This window comes from Mustela nigripes, chromosome 10 (assembly GCF_022355385.1).
Source record: "Mustela nigripes isolate SB6536 chromosome 10, MUSNIG.SB6536, whole genome shotgun sequence".
Taxonomy (NCBI): Eukaryota; Metazoa; Chordata; class Mammalia; order Carnivora; family Mustelidae; genus Mustela; species Mustela nigripes.
In genome coordinates this window covers 26,929,874-26,950,019 of record NC_081566.1, presented here as the reverse complement: position 1 = coordinate 26,950,019, position 20,146 = coordinate 26,929,874, and the positions used below count along the sequence as shown (strand labels likewise).

Below are 20,146 nucleotides of genomic sequence, written 5' to 3'. Positions count from 1 at the left end.
AATCCTTATAAAGAACGAAAGTGAGCTGAAAGTTCCCTTCCAAACCGAGAGCAACTTAAACCACACACACCCACACCCACACCCACACACAGGCACACAAGCTCAAGCTATATTAACACACAAGGCTAAAAGTGTAGTCAAACACACACACGCAGGTTAAAATGTATTCGCGCACACAGTCTGAGCTATGTTAACACACACACAGTCTGGAGACTCACCTTTCAGTCCACCCAAGGGCTTCCTGCAGGCGCCCGGGAGGAAGGGGGTCTCCGTCTCCTGCGCGCGCGGCCCGTCTGACAGCGGCGGGGTCCCGGGTGAGGTCAAGGTCGGGGTGAGGAAGGCCGCCCCCCGCGCGGAGCCAGGTGCCGAGAGGAGGGGTCAGCGGGGGCCGGGCGCCGCGCCTACCTGCCGCTCGCCTGGAGGAAGGCACCCTCGGCGTTCTCTGCCCTCCCGCGGGCCACGCCTCGCATTTTTTGAGGTTTCACTCCAACTCAGTCCTGCCCCTGATGTCAGAGACAGAACTTCCTGAATCCGACTCGCCCTCTCTCCCGCCGCCTGGGCTGGGCCCCAGCTCCCCTCCCGGGCCCACAGACCGCCGGTGCCCTTGGACTCGGCGCCCCCGCCCCGCCGCGCCCTCCTCCCGGACTCCCGCCGCCCCGCCGCCCTCCCCCCACCCGCCCCTCCGTCCCCGCCCAGCCACCGCGGGCCGGTGCCCCACCAGCGCCGGAGCACGCCTCCTGCGGGACCCGCGCTCTCCTCGCCCGCGGCGCCCGTCCTCAGTCCATTTCACAGACGCACCAAGTTCCCAGGGACCTGGGACAATTCCGGGGCAACTCTGCTTAGGGGAAGACAACCCAGTGTTGTCTTAGCGGCCTTCTGGGCAGGGGGAGTGGAAGGCATGTGGGAGGGAGGCCCTGGGACAGACTGGGCGCCAGCTCAGTGCCGGCTCCCAAGCCCTATCTGGAGGAACGAAAACACCCAGCTGCCTCAGTCAACCGCTGGGTGCGGTGGGGTGGGGGGGGGGGGGGTTGCACACAGCCTTGGTGCTGCTCCCTGAAGGCGGTAAGGATAACCCTGCGCCTGGGTGGCTCAGTGGGTTAAAGTGTCTGCCTTCAGCTCAGGTCATGATCCCCGGGTGCTGGGATTGAGCCCCGCATCGGGCTCTCTGCTCAGCAGGGAGCCTGCTTCCCTTCCTCTCTCTGCCTGCCTCTCTGCCTACTTGTGATCTCTGTCAAATAAATAAATAAAAATCTTAAGAAAAAAAAAAAAAAAAGGATAACCCTGTACCACCTGAACTGTCTGAGCAGAGACCAAGGGGGAAACTGCTTGCAGAAAGTTCTCAGAGGTCCTTCGCGTTCTCCTCAGCTGCCCTCCATTCGCTTTTAATTCTGATTTCTGTGGGTCCAGTTTGGAGCATCTGGACCCTTGGCAGGGAGATTGTTCAGTGTCTCCAAGGTTACTGGGGGGCAGGTTGAGGGTGGGGTGGTGCCAGGGGCTGGCCCTGGAGGGGCCTCCTCAGAGCCATCTGGTCAAGTCCTTCCATGACATAGACCTGAGGCGCTGCCCGCTTGACCGTATTTGCCAGGTGCTCAGGGACCAGGTGCCAGGTGCTGAGCGGGGTCTTGCCTTCTCTGCACGTGGGAATTAAAATGACTCTTGAGGTCAACGAGACTCCTTTTTGTTAGTGCTGGAGAAACCAAATGGCTCTGAGTTGAATGGCCAAAAAGAAAACTCAGCCCTTCGGTCAGAAATGCCAAGAATGAATAAGGAAAAATATTTTTTTCTTGCAGCGGAAGGAGATGAGACGAGACTATCTTTCCAGAAATCCAGGTGGAGTGAACTGAATCTAGATCTGAACGAGAAGGGGGAAAGCGGGTTCAAGAAGCAAGTGGGCTAACAGGTAGTCCCAGCAGACATGGGAAGATTGTGCTTGCAAGGCTGCTTGGAAGTGTCCAGACTGAGGGGCTTCCCTCCGTTGAAGGGTTTACCACGCTGCCCAGTGGCTCCTTCTGTAATCATACTTTGAGCCTGCAGATATCTACCTATGTAGGCTTGGGTCCTCTAACATTCCTGGAACTTAGAGCCAGGTGTAGAGTCTGAGGGCATTGAGAAACCCAGACGGGTGTGGCAGGGGGTTAGCAGTGAGGCCTTAAATGCTGGCCAAAGTGTTGGGGAATGGATATGTCCTCCCATCTTGAGGAAGGACACAAGATACTGTGCCAGGTGCTTTACACATATCCCCAAACCTTTCAAAACTCATTTATGAGATGTATTCTCGTTTTATGAGGAGATAAGTTCAGAGAAGTGAAGCAATTTCCTCAGAGTCATAGAACTAATAGATGGTGGAGCCCTGATTGGAGTTCCAGTGTTTCTGAACTCCCCAGTTCATCCTTTTACTACTATATCATCAAGTAGAGAAGTGGCTTGCCTTCTGGGAAGGAATTCCACACTTGAGCAAGGGTAATGTTCAGGGCTGCAATGAGTCCTACCGAGGGAAGGCTACAGAAAAGACTTTTCTGGAAATCCAGAGCAACATTACAGATTGGCTATTTAAGGTTGCCTTTGAGAGGAAACAAGAAGAAACCGAACTGGATGGAGAAATGGAGACCATTGGCTTGAGCTGAAGGCTTCATGGACATGGTTTCAAACGTCAGAAAGAAAATCAGAGTCCTGTCTGTAAGGTAGTATCTCTGTGAGGTCTCAGTGAAGCACAGAAAGCCAATAGCTTCTGGCCCAGGGAAATCAGAGACCCATGGGCTAGCAAGATGGCGGACTGGCTCATAATTGGTTGCTAAGGCTGCAAGGTCTGCCTTGGCGGACCTTACTAGGAAGATGCAATATAGTAGATGACAAGAGGTGGGCATCTGGCCAGATGTTCTCACACTGGGCGAATGATGTATTCCTTACTAAAAAGCAGGTTAGAGCACCCACCTCCTGTCTTATTCCCTTGGCACTTAAATCCTAACTTTGATGAACTCATAAAAGGCCCTGGGCAACCGCAGTGCTGTTACATTTTGCTTAAGCCTCATTATTTCTCGTGTTTTCAGTAAATATATTTGAAGGTGGTCAGGGGGTTAGTGGGCTCTAAATGGAGTGAATCAGAGCATTAACATCTAATTAAAAAAAAAAAAAGAAGCCAAAATAAGCAGATATGTGAACTGAGACTGGAAATTGGTGTGATCACCCCCTACTAATTTAACACCTGGTTTCACATCAGTATGTTGGGGACAAAAAGCTTCCCTTTCAGTGTCGTGAGAATCAATAGGGTATTTAGTGTCCAGCCCATAGCCTGCTATGAAGGTGCCGACTGTCTACGCTGGCTTTTCTTTCTTGGCCACACCCTGTTTTAGCCAGGTGGACTGGCACTACCAGACTCAATGTGCCATGTGTGGCCTCCATCCACATTCTCCCATCAGTTTGCAAATACCCTGAGTCTAGAAGATAATGTGTTCGTGCCCAGGACAGTTCTGCTTCCAAATGGGCATCTTCTTCAGGTATGGAAAATATTACATTGAGAATCTTATCTTACTCTCCCCTAAAACTGTGGCATATTCTTACCTGTGACACTTGGGTGAGTATCTAGAAGCATAAACAGGGCTCCAGAAAGTCGCCAAATGTCAGCCTGGACTTTCTGAGGAACCCACTGGAAGTCAGAAGGGCTTCTGACAAGGAGCAGGCTGTTTGGAAGGAATGACCCCGCCTACAAATGGTATGGAGAAGATGAGCACAGACTTGTTCACCAGATCCTGAAATACATGAGTGTCTTGGAACCATGAGAGAAGCAAGTTCAAGACAAGTCAGCGGAAATGCTATACCACGTAGCAGGTAATGAATGTATGGAATGGGTTATCTCCCAGAGATGGCACCAGCTGGTAACATTAGTGAATTCCAGAAGGGTTTGGACAGATGTGTGAATGGCAGAGCCATAAAGGAGAGCTTCAGGAAGCTAAGATCTGCTCCATGGATTGGGGAGTTCAGGGTGGCCCAGCAGGTCATTTCACTGTGCGTATAAGGGGTCTTTGTGGACAATAGTCTTGGCCTCGCTAGAGCTGGGATTTGAGCCAATCGGCAGGGCCGGTGCTCCCTGCCCAATCCCCGGTCCCAGTGGCCTTTGCCTCAAGAAGGCAGCAAAACCTTGTGCTTTTTACCTTAGCCAGGGATCTTCTGCAGATACCATCTTTTATTTTTAGTCTTGTGCGTGTTTCAGTTTTAGCAGGTTATCTAAAACCCAGCAAGTTCTCTAGCTTAATTATAGCCATTCTAAGAAAGCATTTCCTCTACTCCCCACCAGCTTCCCTCACCGCCCTTTTAGAAAGCATTGCTTTTTCATTTTGGCTTTGGATTTCTAAAGAGATCTGGAGAGCCCGTTTTCCTACCATTTATTATATTTCCCTCTTGTGATTAGATTTCTGTTCAGACATTCCCTTCTAAGCTGTTGAATTCTGACAGAAATTACTCTAATTATGAAAGCTCTTCCTAAAAGAGCAGTGACAATTACTTTTCTTGGGAACTCTATTTAACGTAGCATCCAAAATGCCTTCAATGCTGCATCAGGGATGCCAGGAAAAATATTACTTTTATGGCTGTAGCTCCAAATCTTGGCACTGGGGAAAGTTGCAGAAATTCTTGGATGTCTCTTTTGATAATCCACGTGTCTCCCCATGCATACAGGTCCCACGGCTGTGTGCGCTATGCGCTTTCTGTAGGGTTCCTACATGTTCCAGGGCCAGAGCACCTTGCCCTGCCGCTTCCATAACTAGGGATGATGGGGTGGGGGGCAAGGGCTGGCTCGGAAAGCCCTTGGTTTATACCTCTGGGGCGCGAAGGGGCTCAGTTTTCCTTTCCTGCTTCTGGTGCATAGCCCCCCCAGAGTTGTGTCTTGGAAGCTATGTTTACGGCACTGTGGCTGGCTGTGGGTAAACTCTCCAGCACTACTGTTCCACGCTCTGAGGTGCAATTTAGCTTTGGTTTTGTTCAAATGGAAACAATAGGCTCTGGCAGGGGGTCTCAGGGCTGGAGGACAGCCCCCTAGTATTCTCATTTTGCCTCTTTTTTTTTTTTTTTAAAGATTTTATTTATTTATTTGACAGAGAGAGATGACAAGCAGGCAGAGAGGCAGGCAGAGAGAGAGGAGGAAGCAGGCTCCCTGCTGAGAGAGCCCGATGCGGGGCTCGATCCCAGGACCCTGAGATCATGACTTGAGCTGAAGGCAGTGGCTTAACCCACTGAGCCACCCAGGTGCCCCTCATTTTGCCTCTTTTTGTGATTCCCCTTGTCTTCTGTTCTTCTCTTGGGGATGGGTTTATGCATCGTTTTATTGAGTGAGCCCACCATGTGTGTGGGTTTCAGGGAGTATTTACATGGATGAGAGAAAACATTTCTGGCCACTTTGTCAGCGAGATGTCTGGGAAGCCCCAGCCTGCCCTGCCCTGCACATTCATTCTGGCAGAAGTTTTTGTGAAGGCTGAAATTGTTTATTCCTCTTGCCTGTAGGGCCCGTAAAGTAACTGTGCCTTTGAAGTTTGCTTCCTTAACTAGTTCAGTGACTCAGAACCTCAACGTTGCCACCAACAAACTTCCTCTCCCTAGGCTGGCTCTTTCATAATAGGTAAAAGGAAGGGCTGACAAAAACACGAAATAATGGGATAGCCTTCATTTACTAAGTTGCGGATATACACTCCCCCTCTCTAGTTTTATTACCATTGACTTATTGTTTTCTATGTGTGGAGCAGTGTAGGCATACGCCTTTACATTTCTCATAACACTGTGACATACTATCATTCCGGTCTAGTAGATGAGGACACAGGGATTTGGAACATTAAAAAATTTGGAAAATTTAATTTGGAAAATTAATTTGGAAAATTAAAAAAAATTTTTTTTCCAAAGAGCAGGTAAATGGTCAGTAATGATCTTACCTGTAAATGGTAAGATTCTGAGAAATAGGAACACATTTATTCAGCACATGTATGTTCCCAGTAGTATGAGAAACATGAGATATACAAAAATGTATCAGGCTCTGGCATGGCGGAGCTTACCCTAGGGTCAGACTTGAACCCAGAACTTTCTGGATTCAGAACCCCACGGCTACCCACTTTAATCAACTGGGACACAAACAAAATGATCTGATTCTGGGATGGTAACAAAAATAATAATACTTCTTGAAGCTTATATATAAGTTTCAGTTCACAGAGACATTTCGCCTATGTTGTTTAATTTAACCCGATCTTTATTAGGAGGGCAGGGTGGATGAGAAGCTGGGGCCTGAAGAGGCTGGTTGCCCACCATCGTCGCATAATTGGACAAGAACCAAGGTGTTCTGGCTCCTAGGCCAGTGCTGTTGTAGGCAGGATGAATGACGCACTCCAGGAATATTTCTTGGTGGAGTGTTAGACCTCCTGGTCATCTGAAAGTATCTGGAAGCAAGGCCTAAACTGATAAACTCAAGCAGAATCTGGATATCTGCCTTGGAAAATTCCTGCCCTCGGAAATGCATGGGCTACAAAATGCTTCCCAAACTTTTCCACCAAAGTAGCCCTAAAGGGTAGGAAATTGTTGCTTTAGGAAGACATTATTTGAGATCTTGTAGCTTCATATACACTTGACACACCTTCTTATACCTCCAGGGATGCCCCCACCCCACCCCAGTTTGGGAAACATAGGAAGTGACGTTATATGACACTTATTAGCTGTGCTCTAACCAACTGAGCTAATAAATGAAACTTAGTGGGATTTCAGCCAGCCAGCCAGCCATGGGCAATTGTTTATGGAGAATCTGCAGTGTTCTCTGCATTGCACTAGGTAGGCACTGTGAAATGGCCCTTAAGGAATTTACAATCTGCTGTGAAACTGACCCATGTAATGATTAGCAGATATCAGAAAACTGCTCATAACGAGGTGCTAAGTTTTAAAATTTGGATTTAAGGGAAGTAAGGGCTGGAGTTCATGGAAACCTTCATGATAGAGCTGGGCTGTGCAGAATTGAGGAGATGCAGAAGAATCTGAAGATGGGGAAAGAGTGTGAAAGGTTTCTGGGTTGAACCCAACATAGACAAAGGTGTGGAGAGGGAATAAATGGTAGGGATGTTCTGTAAATTATGTTAATTATTTGATAACCCTTTCTCAATCTCTCTGTCTCTCTAATGCAGAAAACTAGGGCAAGACTCAAAACTATGAAGGAGAAAAACCAAGTATCATCTATAAATCTGGTGACCAGTGATAACCATGGTTACATTTTGATACGGGCTGTTCTAGTCTTTAAGCAGATTAGAATTTGTATGGTGGTAGTTGGGGGTCACTGCAGACTTTGAACAATGAACAGACTGATCTCAAAAAAAAAAAAAAAATTCAAGCTGGTGGGCTTTTGTAGGATTTAATGCAGTGTAGAGAGATTGAGGGACTAGAGCCAGAAACTCCAGCCTAGTAGGAGGCCACTATATACTCTAGCTCCTGCCTTTAAAACTAACTAACTAACTGACTGACTAACGAACTAACTAGTTGTCTTGATTAGTGTAGAGCTCTCTATCCTTAGAACAATTCAAACAGAGGCTGGGTGGCCACCTCTCAGGGATGCTGTGGAAGGGATTACTATCCCTGGAGATTTAGTCCATATGATCTCTTTCAACCCCAAGTTCTAGGGCTTACATTGCTAGCTGTGGAAATCCACATTCTAATAGAGAATGATACTCTTTCTTGTGATTGATCACAATTGGTTTGCTCAGTAATGTCATTGGGTGACAAGATAAATGTTACAGGGAGGTAGAAACCAACTATATTTGTGGTGCTGAAATTAGTTCTTGTCTATTTTAGCCTTGCTCTCTCTCTTGCCATATTATTTGGCAGCTGCTCTTAAATGAGGAGCCTTTGAAGAGATATTCCTACCCTTACCTCATCTCTACCTGCCTGAGTCCCTGCTTAGCCATCATCTTCTCTGAAAACATCTTGGCTCTCCAAGACTTAGGAAAAAGCCAGGCTTTTGCATTCTCAAGGGACTCTGGGCTGATCCACCCTAGAGACTGCCCACAGTGAGGAAATCGCCGCTTGTTTGTCCCCCATGCTGGGCTGGAAGCTCTGAATGAGCAGGGTGGTACAGTTCTCAGGAAAACATAGGCCGGTGAGGGAAGCCCCTTGGCTGTAGGGCCAAACCTGGGAGGTTGTGGAGTCTTCCCCAAGTGTGGAAGAGCATGTCGCCCTTCCTCTGAATTTACCTCCTTGTAAGCACCTGAAGAAACACTGGGTTCTTTCTTACGTCAGGAAATTGGGGTCTACAATTCTGTCTCCTCACAACAGGCTGAAAATATAGCTGGAATGATGCATGAAAAGGGATACACGAAGGGAAAAGAACATAATTAAAAATGACATGGGGTCAAGGCATGGCAGGGCTAAAGGGATTAGCGTGGGCAAAGAGACTTCCTTCTGAAATCAGATCAGGTACACACTTTCCCTAAAGCTGCTGTGACATATATCGTAAGGAAAGGACCTTTCTACCCCTCCTCTGTGGCGGCCTTGGATCACAACACCTGGTTCTGTTCCAGGGAAACAGAAAAGAAGAACAAGATAGCTTCTGTCCTTCCCTACCTCCAGCGTTAGGCTTGTCCTTTGTCAAGTTGCCGATGCTGCCGGCTGTCAGGGAGGGGTGGGCAGGAGACAACGCTGCAGGCTCATTGAGAATTCTGGACACAGTGTTTAAACCTGGAACACGCTGGATCTGAGTTCCTGTGAGATTCCCATAGGTTCTGAGAGCCTGAGTTAAAACAAAAAACGTCTCTACTTCCGAGTGAGCTTCTAGTCCTCTGATGGAGTCACTAGGCAACAGTGTTCTGTGGCTCTAAATACCATGTGGGTAAAAGATTATTTATTTCTATATATGGCCTGAAAAGAGCCCAATCATGGGCTGGCTTCTTGGTTGACCCTGTCCAGTTTTTCCAGACCTGCAGACTCCAGAGACTTGCAGGCTGGACATTGGTTTCTGTGGCCTCTGTGTAATTGGGCTCAGCATTGGAAAAGTCTGCCTCCCAGAGCGACGGCCCCCAGTTGTCCGCGTTCCCCACCCCTCTGGCCTTGCCTCTCCTCCCCTCTCCTCCCTCAGAATGCTGCAGCTAAAATGCAAATAATGAAGCTCTCACAGCTGCAGCCCTGCTAAAAATAGAAAGTTTGTTTATTTTTATGTTCGTGAAGCCCTTTTCCTGCTGTTGCTGTTGTTATGAGCTAACTCCCAGGCAGGAATGGGAAGGAATCTGTGTGCTGGTCATTAGCCAAATGAATTCTGTCCTGTGCTGGGGGCTCAGATCTGGAAACCTATTCCAGCGCCAGAGGACCCAGTGGTCTGTTTTCTTATTTGAGCCTTTCCTCTATTAGCTGACACCTGCCCTAGAGAATTTGGGCTGCGGGTATCTTGGTTTTTAAATGATCTGCATGAATGTACTTCCTTCTCGGAGACAGCCTCGCCTTTATGATCTGCTCACAGCAGATGCATAGGCCCAGGAAAGGATACTGGGCTCAGAGGCAAAAAGCCTGGGTGATCTTGGGCAAGTCACAACCTCTCTGACCCTCAGTTTACTCATCCATAAAGTGGGCATAACACTGTTCGCCTACAACTGAAGTGCAATAATATCTATGAAACAAGTTTGAAAAGTTCAATATATCTGCGGATGAATTGTTTTCTACTTTTGCTAAACAAACCCAGGCTTCTCGCCTCTGTCCCCAAGGTAGATCCTCCCGTTGCCTCAAAGGGCTTTTGAGTGGCCTGTCCCAAAAGAAGGAGTAGAAGAGGGCAAGGAAACAGTACATGAGGAGGTATGTTCGGATCATATTTCTTTTGAGATCTGAACAAAATGAACTCCTGTTGAAAACACTGGAGAGGTGATCTACGCTAGAACAGAAATTCCTAGGTGAGGATTCAGGACATTGAGAAAGGGGATTCTTTCCCCATTCTGTTAGCTTGCTGGAGGTTTTGGAGGGACGACTCTCCTACTATGTGTCTTATGTCCCTTCTTATGATGTAGAACTGTTATTAATATTTATCTTCCCAGCTAGAAGGGATCTCCACTTGCTTGACCATCTATGTCACTTGGTTTATAACCCACACGTGGAGCTTATCACCTGATTTGCAGACAGTGTCCTTGGGTAACACTTTCTCCTCGAAGATCTAACAGCTGAGGGCAGGGCTGTGTTGGGTGCCTCTTTGACTCATCACAACCCCTGTGACTATTATATTGGCTTGGTTTTGGGGGAGAACCCTGGCATACTCGGAGCTGGTCCTGGAGCGTGGGTCGCCCTGGGCACCTTTATCCTACAGGCTTCTCTGTTGTAAGCAACAAAGCAATGACTTTGGCTGATTGAAGCAGAGAAAGAATTTATTTAAATTAAATTTTAATTTAGTTTTAAAATTAAATTAAAATTAAATTAAATTGTAATTAAAATGTAGGGGTTCTGCGAGTTGAATGAATTGCTTCTTTTGGTTAGTGTTACACCGAGTTTAGCACTTCCAGGGGCACCTGCGTGGCTCAGTTGGTTAAGTGTCTGCCGCTAGCTCAGGGCATGATCCCAGGGTCCTGGGATCTAGACCTGCACCGAGCTCCCTGCTCAGTGGAGCCTGCTTCTCTCTCTGCCTGCTGCTCCCCCTGCTTGTGCTCTTGCTCTCTCTCTGACAAATAAATAAAATCTTTTAAAAACCCCGAGTTTAGCATTTCCATAAGTTTTGAATGCAGATAACAAACCAGGTTTCTGATCTGTGAATTTATTACTGTTAGAAATCATAGATATTTTTAAGTCAATTTCAGTTGTGGCAGACATTTCAAAATGTTGTTTATGCTCATTATTACTTCTGCGTAAGAGCAGTTTATTAGACCTACCACTTGATTTATTTAATGCACTAATAAAAAAAGCACAGTTATCATGCTACCATATATTTGTTTTAAAGAAACTTCTAACTATATTTCAGGATTGTTGGCTGCTGTATTTTGCGCATTTTAAAAACATTCTTGGGATGCCTGGGTGGCTCAGTTGGTTACACTTCTGACTTCAGCTCAGGTCCTGAACTCAGGATCATCTAGCCCTGGGGCAGGGGAGACTCCAGACTCCCGGGTGAGGCTGAGCTCTATACTCAGTGGGGAATCTGCTCCTCCCTCCCCCTCCTGCCCCTTCCCCTGCTTGTGTTCTCTCTCTCTCTCTCAAATAAATAGATAAAATCTTAAAAAAACCAAAACATTCTCCATATATTTCATAGGCCTTACCAGGCACACAAAAGGTTAAGAACTCCCTGACCTAAAGCACATTAGCTAGCTTACAGCATGATTGGCTACATAACTTCCAGGGCCCCGTGCCAAATGAAAATATGAGGTCTTTTGGTCAAAATGTTAGGAATTGGAAGACGGACAACAGAGAATTAAACCAAGCAGGAGACCATGCTGAGCCTGGGGCCCTGTGTGACTGTGCAGGTTGCTGACCCATGAATCCCAGTTCATAGGCTCTGGCTTGTAGAATTTCTAGGAAGGTCAAAAGGGCCAGACTCAGGGGCTCTGTGGCCAGGGGAATGACCCAGATTGTGCAGCAGAACTGGTTGGTCTCCTGAAGACCCGGTGTCGCTCCTACTAACGCAGGTGCCGAGGCTTGTCCCCAGGTCACACAACAGTCAAAGCTGGAAAATGCCCCCGGGTCTGGTGTCACTGGTACGTCAGTCAACTGGATGGAGCTGTCTGCGTTGTCAGAACGGATTCTGTGTGACTCCTGCTCTTACATACCATGAATTTCCAATTTCAAGTCTGGACTAGATGGAGGTGATTGGTGGAGCCTAGTTCATGGTCATTCCTTTGGCAGTGCGGAGGTTAGTAAGCCAATGTCTATCATCGCTCACCTCCGTAGACCAGCTCTGCATTATAGGGAGAGGGACTCCCCAAACACAGAAAGGGTTCAGATGCTAAAGTGGCCAAAAAGCATGAGGAATGTCCTTGATAATACCCACATACCCAACAAGTACCTTCACCACTGGGTATGCTTCTGAAGGAAGCCAGCGCGTGGTAGGAACAAGCGGCCGCCTCTGGGTAGACGAGGCCATTGGGAGAGAATACACACTGAAACATTTCAGATTTCTGGGACATTTAGATGGTTGCTAGGATAATAAGCCCAGATATTTGGAATAGAGATTATTTAAGAAATTCGCAACGTATGGAGGTAGAACATAAAAGCTTGGGACCTTCACCACTTCTCGATCTGCAAGAGCAGACAATGCCAGGAAGAACGGAGGGGCTCTGCGGGGTCACACAGTACAAGGTCTAGTTAATTTAAGCATTTCCTGGAAGCAAGAGACGGCGAGTCAACATGGATAAACTTAAAGTTTAAGTTTATACCAGGGGAGGGAAGGCTGCCGTAGAAATGAACTTCCAGGTGACATAGCTTGGTGACACTCTGTGGGGTGGGGGCTGGGTCCTCCAGCCTCAGCTCCTGGATCATTGTCTCCCTTCTCACTCTACCCAAAAAACAAACTGGTAACTAAGGGATAGGCTGTCCTGTTTCCCTATCCTCACAGAGGGCTGTGCTTTAGAAAGTGACACAAGGACAGAGCTACTCCCAGAGGGCTGAAGAGGAGCCCAGCAGAGTGCAAGCTGCTTTCTAGAAGGCCGGCAGAGGGAGAGACTGCAGCTCGCTGAACAGGTGCTCAGCCATCTGGCAGGTTCTCCAGAGGCCAGCAACACAGGGAGCCCTGTCTGGTGGCCAAGACAGAGGAGCCCTTCTTTCCCCCCAGAGGAGGCTGACAGGCCCTGCCTGTGGGGCTGTCCTGAGAAGGGGCAAAGGGAACTCAATGCCCCTCCCCCACCTCCTGACACGTGTCACGGGCTCTGCATCCATTGTGTCCTTTATTCCCCACAGGGACACTTGAGAGAGAAGCTGTTTTCTCCATTTTAGAGACTGGACAGCCCGAATCTTAGAGCAGCCAGCTCTCTTTGCCTTCCCAACGCGTTACCTTCAGGGGAAAAGGAATTGGTTGCCATCTTTTGGTTGATCTCTAGTCAAAGGCTGGAGGTTTTTTCTTTTTAATAGACCTTTCCCGGGGGAAAGAATAATGATCCTTCGCCTTCCCACCCATCAAACGAAAGCTCTTCAGCGGTGAAATCTTGACTTACTACTATTATTATTATTATTATTTTGCTACTTCAAAAATAAAGTGTTGGAAAAATCTCTAGAATAATTTTAGATTTACAGAAGGATCTCAAAGATAAACACTTTCACTCAGTTTCCCCTAATGTGGACATCTGATGTTAATTGTAGTGTGTTTGTAAAAATTAAGAAATTAGCGTGGATAGTATACTATTCACTCATCTATGGAATCTTTGGGTTTTACCAGCAGTTTACCCACTAATGTCCTTGTTTGTTTGTTTGTTTGTTTTAGGATCCTATTTAGGGTATCACCCTGCTTGAATTTTAAGAGAACTTTCAATGTGCCCATGGAGGGTTTGAAGCAGGATGGAAATGGTTTTCCTTATATCTTCCCTCATTTTTCCTACCAAAGTGCCGTAAGTTTTGTGTGGTTTCTATGCACCCTTAGTGGCTTCCTTGGGATAGTAATGCCAGACAAGTTTGAAGCGGTGTGAGGATTTCGGAATAAAGCTTCGGCCCAGATGCAAAATACTGTGGTCTTAGATTGGAAATTTGAGGTATTCAAGTCCGTTTCCTCCCCCCAGATTCTAAGTACTAAAACACAGTTGCTTTTCACAGAGACTTCTACCTCACATCTTCCTGTGAAGTCGTGGAGGTTTGGGCTCAGAGTCTTTGCTGTGTGCTGAGGGGAAAAGACAGCAAATGTCGGAGAGGTATTGTGTGAAGCGAATTGTGCGGTTGGCTTCCCCGTGTTATTCTGACCATTGTTGATAGTCGTGGGTGTGAGCCGGCAACATTTCAAGTCGCGGAATGTCTTTACTATATTTAGGCTTCTGCTTATTGATCAGGCATCCTTACTAATATAGTTTGTTTTCTTTTGCAGTGGAACTAAAAATGGCATCACCGTGAGGTACTGTTGAGTCTATGATAGGTCCCTTTTTATCGTCTGCTGGTTTGGGCTCCTGGTGCTTTTGGAACTCTGTGAAATTTTAGGAGCTGGGAAGTTGGTAGGGGCAAGGCGGGGGGGGGGCGGTCGAGTTCTTGTCATGCTGCTATGGAATTGAGATCCCACAGAATACAATGGGTATTAGAGTTATTTATGAGGCTTTATGGGATAGATTTAGCATAATCCTGAATGCTCAACTGATGATTTAGCTGCCCCATTCCCAAACTTTAATCCACCATAATATAAGAATAGGAGTATATTGTACACTGATGCATATAACACTATCCATCTGCCCAGCCCGCCTAAGTCTTAGAGCTTATTTTTAGAATAGTGATAATTGCTCCTATTAGTTGAGCACTTCCTATGTTAGGCAGTCTGTCAGCTCCTTTATGTGTCTTGTTTTGTGTAATTTTTCCACAGCTCTGTGAGGTAAGTACCATTATATTCATACTTTGGATGAGGAAAAGGAAGTTAAGAAACTTCATTTTATCTGGAGCCACATAGTGAAGGCAGGACAAGACTCAGAGCTGTCTAACTCTGAACCCAGTATTCTCTTAACCACCTTGCTTGCACTGAGCCAGGGGCTGGGAAGAGTTGTTAAATACACTTATGCTTTCCCAGTCAATGACTCTGTACTCCCCCTTTAAGCAAAGATTACTCAAGTCTAGGAATCAATAATCTACACCATTTACTGAATTTTTCCCACATGCAAAGCTCTGCGCTTGGTGCTGAAAGGAATAGAGAGATAAAAGGAAATTCACAAAGTATCAGAGTGGAAAAAGCCCAGGAGAACAGAATTCTCATCCCAGTGCTATCACTGATTGGTTTGGCCACATCATTCAACTTCTTTGGGCGTCAAATAATTTATCCCTGAAGTGAGCAGGTAGGATGAGATAAACTCCAAGCTCGTGCCTGTTCTTTGATTTTTTCCTTCCATCTTTGTGCCAGACATGGCAAAAGATAATGTCAGATGTCATCCCTGGGTGCAAGGATCATGGAACAAAATCTTCGAGCACAGGACAGAATTTGAGCCCAGCAGAGTGGTGAATTGTGTACCATAGGCTATAAGCAAGCACTCACATGTACTTACTTGAATCTATGTACTGAGCAGTGTTAGGCATAAAAGACATATGTCATCATTTCTGCCCTTAATGAGGGTACAAATTAGTTGGAGAAACAGGACATAAGCACTTGGAACAATGGCTAATGGGACACATTGCATAATTAAGTACTAAATTGTGCTGTGCAGTCATTGTATGATGATGTAAAGTGATAACAAGCAACATTTCCTGAATTTGTAGGCATGTGCAAGATTTAGGGGATGGCAAGAAACCCTCAACAACCAAGATAAGCAATTCTTTAATGTGATATATCTTTTTAAATTGAGCAATGCAAAAACTTCATGATGCACAAACTATCAAGATTTCAAATAAAGACAAGTTCAGTCGTACTGAGTTTTCCTTCCGTCTCAGGCTCAAGTATGACTCAGCAGAGCCCTATGTGCTAGCCCCTTATTGCTTACTGTGTGCTACCACATCTCACTGCTTTCCATTCATTGTCTTATTTAATCCTCACAATAACCTTGATCATTAGATTCCACCATTATCTTTGTTTCATGGATGAGGAAGCTGAGTCTTGGATTGCTGAGGTCAGAGGTGGTAAGGGGCAGAAATGGAACTTGAGCTTGGGTCTCTGGCCTCATACTTGTTGCTTTTGAACACTGTCTCACATGCCCTTACGAATATACAGACAGAACTCCCTGCCTCCGTGGAAGGCTATCCCCCGGTGTTGCTGTGCTAAGGGTTGGCTCTGCCTGGGGCAACTCTGTGGGCCTCCTGGAGGGGTGCTCAGTGCACCTGTGCTCCTCACGCCTGTTGCCTCCTGGCTGGAACCCTTGGGTGGGGGGCTGTTCTTTCCCTATCTTGTAAATGCCACGAGGTTGGGAACCACTGCCGAGGGACAGGGTTCCACCTCATACCAAAACTCCGGGTTACACTTCATACTCACTTTATCAGTAAGCAGGAAATCCAAGGAGAAGTCCATCCAAATTGTGCTTTCTGCCTGACCCCACAAAAAGAAGGTTCTGTGGTGGTTACCAGTATGTCACAGCAAAGGAAACCATGCTGAACGCAGAACCTGTCTCAGAAACACTTATCATCTTAGGCCCCATCGGCAGCATCGAGTTCTGTTTCCGGGCAGGAAATGAAACCACAGTGGGCAAGGTAAATCTTGAGCTTCAACTTACCAATTTGGGAACTGTCACCATCGTCTCTCAGCTTTACATCTAGCACATGTTTGTCCGAGGTGGGGGCAAAGACACTGCTCAGACGGGCCCATGGGGGCATTTCAGCTGAACTGTGCTGGGCCAAGAATCCACCCAGGTGCCTTGGGGGACCGGGCTCACATCCCTGCTGCCTAAGACAATTGGCTGCGAGCACAGATAGAGACTTGGGATAACTAGAGGTGGGGTAAAAAGAAAGTCAGAATTATGAACTGTCAGCGTGGGAATTGATTTGGAGGTTATCCAGTCCAAGTCTTCATTTCACAGGAGAGGAATTAGAAGCCTAGAGAAATTATGTGACCTTAGGAAAGGTCACATAAGCATTTCTGGCAGGCATGAGATATGAAATTGGGTAGATGACATTTTGAAGTGGCAATTTTAACGTAACCACAGGGCCATTTCGATGATGCCTAAAAAACACTCTTTTCAGCTGTACAACACACACTTTCACTTTATTCGTTGACCTCACCTTATGTCCTTATCTCAGGTTCAGTGGGAAAACACACTGAGAGCATTTAGGGACTCCTGCGGTGGAGGCCGGCGGGCAGCATGATCAGCTATTTCTGTAGCATAAATTGGGTGATCTGTCATAGTGCAAAAGCCTTGGGTGTCCTGGGTCTTGCCACAAATTGGCATGTCTTGTCTTTGTTTGTTGTTGTTTAGTTTTTTGTTTTTATTGTTTATTGTGATGGAAATTTTTCTATTTTCATACCGTGCGATCAAGAACCTATGACTTAGGTTTCATAATGTATGTGGTTGATACATTTACTTCTCACAGTCCTATCCTATTTCTGACCATAGCGAATATTTATTTCTCCAGGATGTTGGGTTATTTTGTCAGATCACTGAGATGTCCACACTGAGATGTCCATACTCTTTACCCTTCAGCTTCCTTCCTTCCCATCTCTCCCCAAGACTTCCATAATTGTGGGTGGCTGGTTTCATAGAAATTCAAGAACCTATAAAGAGTAAGGCATCAGCGACCAAGGGCCATTTAATGACCTATAACCAAGAACAAGCACAGATATTCAATTTAAAAATATTAGGTGAGGGTTGCCTGGGTGGCTCAGTGAGTTGAAGCCGCTGCCTTTGGCTCAGGTCATGATCCTAGGCTCCAGGGATTGAGCACCGAGTTGGGCTTTCTGCTCCACGGGCAGCCTGCTTCCTCACCTCTCTACCTACTTGTGATCTCTGTCAAATAAATAAACAAAATCTTAAAAAAAAAAATTAGGTGAACTGGGGGCGCCTTGGTGGTTCAGTAGGTTAGGTGTCTGACTCTTGATTTCAGTTCAGGTCATGATCTCAAGGTTGTGAGATGGAGTGTTGCATTGGCATGCAACATGCCCAGCACAGAGCCTCCTTGGGATTCTCTCTTTCTCTCCCTTTGGCGCTCCCCCACTCTCTAAAAATAAATTAATATATATTAAGGGTGTGTGTGTGTGTGTGTGTGTGTGTGTGTGTGTATATATATATATATATATATACATATATAGGACCTGATGAGTTCATGGAATAGGGAGTATAAGTTCATGGTATACGCATCAACAAAACAGGCATAATTATTTGTTGCCAATTTCACAAAGATAGTAAGATATCTTATACATGTAAGTATTATATATACCTAAATTATGTATGGCTTATAAATGACCCAGTTCTTATGGAACTGTCCTGAATTTCCTGATTTTTCCCCTTACTTTGGACTTTGAACCTTTGTCCAAGGGATCCCCCTGCTTTGACTGCCCTTACCTTCTGTTGGCATGGCAAACATCTTATCCTTTAAGGTCCAGCTCAATTGTTATTTCTTCTGAGAAATATTTCCTTAATCCTTCCTTTCTTTGTGCTATCATATGTCCTCAGACATACCTCAAGGATAGCCGGTCACTCTTCACTTGAAATTATTTATTTATGTATCTACCTCTTTTCTGGAGGACAGGGATTGTGATCCATTTATTCAGTGTTCCTGAGGCCAGCATGGTTCTTGGCATATAATAAAACCCAGTAAATACTTGTTAGGTGAACTCTGTCTTATAGGGTGATGATGGTCTAGAAAGTCTTCTAGCAGGTGCTTCAGTCACAGGTCCGTGGGACAACTGGGTCTCCTGCTCTCTGGGTCATGTAGAAAGGCATGACAATGGATGCCATAATACACATGCCCCTTGATGCCTGGAGCACTTCTGCTTCCAATTTTTCCAGTAAGATACCAGCATTTTGGGTCCTGTGCCCGTAGGCATTCATATAAACTTGAGGTTGTAAAAGAAAACCTGATTTTTTAAAAATGATTTCCAGTTTCCTTTACTATTGCTTTTAAGAAATAAAATACTTATTGAAGTATAATCATTATCCTGTGCTGATTCCAAATTACCTTTTTATGCTGTTACCTCTTCCCTTATCTGTGATTTTTATGCTCTGACAATACATTTGTCAGTCAATAAGTATTTATTGAGAGCCCTGCAGGGTATCTAGCATTTTTAACACACTTCATATTTTCCTTAAGTATTCTCCTGGTGTTATAACTTTGGCTTCTAATACTGCAGTCTAAATGAGAAAAATATTTCGCTTGAAGGTGTTTGGAAGTTCATAATCTTGAGATTGGTGCTTCTGATGGGGAACGAGACAGTCATAATTTATTGGCCTACTATGTGGCAGGAATTGTGCTCCTTGGTCTACATATATTATCTTACTTGATCCTCACACCTTTCCCATGTGTAGGTGGTCTGTTATCTCACTTTATGGCTAAGGAAACAGATTCAGAGAGGGCAAGCAGGTATCATTGGCAGAGGTTGAATCCAGGGCTTGAATTCCAGCCTGTCTTGGCTAAAGCCCATACTGTTTTCTATGCACTATTTTCTTAATTCGTTAAATAACCCTAAACGGAAACACTTGGAATGATTATAGTTGTAAATTCCTCAAAGCTGGGACTGTACATAAAACCAAAACGTGCCTGTTAATGATTTTGGTATGTCTTTGTGTCTCTTTCTTCTCTATACATGAACAACAGGATTCAAACTGGGGTTCCTCCCTAAGAAGTGAGGAATGATGATTCTCACCCTCCCTCCTTCCATCAGTTCCAAAGAGAAATTTACAAGACTTAACCCCAAACTCAAAACTGGACAGTGATGTTCATGATACCAACCACAAAATCATTCTTTTTTTGTTTGTGCTTTTTATATGGATCTTTCTGTTCTCTCTCTCTCTCTGTTTCTCCCTGTAAAACATCCTGGAGCAAAGTAAAGCACAAAACCCCCAAAAGTCGACACTGTGTAATTTACAAGGTATTTCGAGGTCATTCTTTCATTCAGCCAATTGAGCAATTTGTTTACCAATCAATTTTGAGCTCTTTGAGCTATCTAAAGTGTGTCTGAAAAATCCCCATCCTTGAGGACCCTTAAGTGAGCTTCCACACAACTGACTACAAGATCATGTATTTATTCCGTATTAGTTTTACAAACAAAGTCTAAAGGACTTCAGAAGAATAAGTAATGAATTTTATTGGGGGGAAAGATGAGAAAAAGGGAGAACAAGGAAACCAACAGAATAGGGGAGTCATGTGAGCTGGGTATTCAGCCATTCATTCTATAAACATCTGCTTGACCATCTCCTATGTGTCAGGCGCTATTTGAGGCATTGAAAATGCAAATGTGGTTATCCTCCAGGGGCTCACAGACCAGAAGAGGGAAAAAGAAGTGTAAGCAGCTGAAAGTTAGATACCAAGAGAGATGTACAATGTACAGTGTGACTGCAGAGGGAGGGCAAATCTCTCTGTCCTGGGCTTAAGGGAGGAATAAGCAAGAATTCCTAGAGGAGATGGATTTAGCTGAATCTTGAAG

At 45.7% G+C, this 20,146-nt stretch overlaps 1 protein-coding gene across 2 annotated transcripts in view; it reads right to left on the bottom strand.

Annotated features, from left to right (window-relative positions):
• The window catches only part of KIAA0040 (KIAA0040 ortholog), a 42,948-nt gene extending 34,216 nt beyond the window's left edge, over window positions 1-8,732 (bottom strand). The window contains exon 1 of one of the 2 annotated variants that reach the window (XM_059412855.1): window positions 8,575-8,732. The gene's annotated coding sequence lies outside the window, so the exon portion shown is untranslated. Of the gene's footprint in view, window positions 1-218; window positions 657-8,574 lie in introns of those variants that run through there. The other variant, XM_059412854.1, reaches the window with a different exon arrangement.
• Between the last annotated feature and the right edge of the window lie 11,414 nt (window positions 8,733-20,146).